The 2,500-nt window shown below is 46.7% G+C and overlaps 1 protein-coding gene across 3 annotated transcripts in view; it reads left to right on the forward strand.

Moving 5' to 3' along the window:
* The window catches only part of LOC143282983 (uncharacterized), a 19,522-nt gene that overhangs the window by 189 nt on the left and 16,833 nt on the right, over positions 1-2,500 (forward strand). The gene's annotated exons all lie outside the window — the stretch shown is intronic.

Raw genomic sequence — 2,500 nt, forward strand, 5'->3', positions numbered from 1 at the left:
CGCGCACGTTTGTGTGTGTGAGCGCGCGCACGTTTGTGTGTGTGTGTGTCACGTGTCCCTGCGTGCCTGCACGGCGCGCGCGGGCGTGTATGTGTGTGTGTGTGTGTGTGTGTGTGTGTGTACATGTGTGTGTGTGTGTGTGTGTGTGTGTGTGTATGTGTGTGTGTGTGTGTGTGTGTGTTGTGACAGGGAGATGAGTTCGATTTTCAAGTTGTAATGGAATGTGCAAAACATTATCTAATAGTAATCTTCGGAGAAAAAAAAACAAACAACTGCACTAGTTCCTTCCTAAAATCAATCAGGTTCATGGTGAAGTCTGTTTTCCGCAATTTTTGTACCGTGATCAAATCAGCGAACAGGGAAGTGTGTCTGAAACTCATGCGGTGGGAAAAGTCACAGAGATGGTTCAGTTATTTAAAAAAAAAAAAAAAAAAAAAAAAAAAAAAATGGGGATGTGACGTGTTCGTTTCGTGTTATCACCGAGTTCTTCACTGTGTGCGGCGGGACTGAGGGGAGAGGGGGGGGGGGGGGGGAGGTGGCCGGAGGGGGGTATGTGTGTGTCGATGTTACATGGTGTGTAGATGTGTGCATACGAGTATGTGTATGGGGAGGGGGGGGGGGGGGGGGGGTGGATGTCTGCGTGTGCGGAGTTGTTGGTTCAGTTTGTTGTTTTCTGTTTTGTTTTGGGGGGCATTTTGTTGTTGTTGTTGTTTCGGTGCTTCTTTTTTCTTTTTCTTTTTTTTTCTTGTGTGTGTGTGTGTGTGTGTTATGATCGGTGAGTGTGGTGGGTGGGGTGTGTAGGGTGATGTGGGGAGTGGGGTGATTGATGGGGCAGCGGCAAAGGTTGTTCCTGTGTTGTTGTTTTTGTTGTTGTTGTTTTTGTGTGTGTGCGTGTGTGTGTGTGTGTTAATGATCGGTGAGTGTGGTGGGTGGGGTGTGTAGGGTGATGTGGGGAGGGGGGTGATTGATGGGGCAGCGGGAAAGGTTGTTCCTGTGTTGTTGTTTTTGTTGTTGTTGTTGTTGTTGTTGTTGTGTGTGTGCGTGTGTGTGTGTGTGTGTGTGTGTGTGTGTGTGTGTGTGTGTGTGTGTTAATGATCGGTGAGTGTGGTGGGTGGGGTGTGTAGGGTGATGTGGGGATGGGGGTGATTGATGGGGCAGCGGGAAAGGTTGTTCCTGTGTTGTTGTTTTTGTTGTTGTTGTTATTTTTGTGTGTGTGTGCGTGTGTGTGTGTCAGTGTGTGTGTGTGTGTGTTGATTAATACAGTGAGCGAACTAATGTGCAAACATGACAGCATCCTTCAATGCATGTGGATTTATTTATATACAGGCGGTACATTTTTTTTAAATTTTACCATTGTTGCCTATAGCCCAGCTGACGACACAGAGCCATATCACGGGATGTGGTTAAGATGTAAGTGACAGCAGAGAATGTTTATTATTTTGTCACTGTTACTTCTTCACGTGTGATTCTGTTTTCTCTCAGTCCCTCATGTATAGGTGTGTGTGTGTGTTTGTGTCTTTGTCTTCAGTTTTCTTTTGTGTGTATATGTTTCTATAGTGTGTGTGTATCTGTGTACGTGTGTATCTCTGTGTGTGTGTGTGTGTGTGTGTGTGTGTGTCTGGCTGGCTGGCTGGCTGGCTGGCTGTGTCTGTATGAAAGACAGAGACACGGGAGACACACACCGCGGCTTTCCACTGACAGAGGCAACAGAGATACCAAGCGTTTGGTCCGTAAATGGTTCCAGTCCCCCTGACACAAGCCGGATCCCCGCCCCGGCCCACGTCCCTACCCAACCCCCGCCCCTCCACATCCCCCCCGTCCTTCCTCCATTGCTGGTGGATGATCCGGGTGAACAGAAGCGTGTAGATACGTAGTGCAAATAAAAGATCTCGCGGCAAAATTATTATTAGGAAAAAAAAAGAAAGAAAAAATGATAATAGAAAAAAAAAAAAAATATATATATATATATATATATATATTATATGGGGCGTGTCCGGCGCTGAACCGGCTGTAAGGACTGACGCGCCCTACTATGGTTTCAGAGGCGAACAACCCGGATTTCACTCAAAGCCTGAGCCGGGAAACAGGCCGGTTTTCTGACTGACCCTGCAAGTTAAAAACACACAGTTCATGCAAATGTTTCAGCGGAAAAACATGCGAGGCGAACATATGCTTAAAGTAGGATGCTGCATGCAGACAGATTGTTCCTTCGCTGCTCAGATCCCTGTCTTCTATGTACATGTTAGCCCCTTCGTCTGAACACGCCGTGTATGCCGCGGAACATGATCAGTCAAATTCAATGACGCACGTTAAAGATCCCACAGTCCATGTTATCGAGAACTGTTAGCCAGAAGACAGTGTATATCGTTGTCTTTGTAACTTTATAAAATCAAACTGTCACCTTCACTTTGCCACTCTCTCTCTCTCTGTGTTTCTCTCCCTGTGTGTGTGTGTGTGTGTGTGTGTGTGTGTGTGTGTGTGTGTGTGTGTGTGTGTGTGT

The sequence above is a fragment of the Babylonia areolata genome, chromosome 6 (genome assembly GCF_041734735.1).
Source record: "Babylonia areolata isolate BAREFJ2019XMU chromosome 6, ASM4173473v1, whole genome shotgun sequence".
Lineage (NCBI taxonomy): Eukaryota > Metazoa > Mollusca > Gastropoda > Neogastropoda > Buccinidae > Babylonia > Babylonia areolata.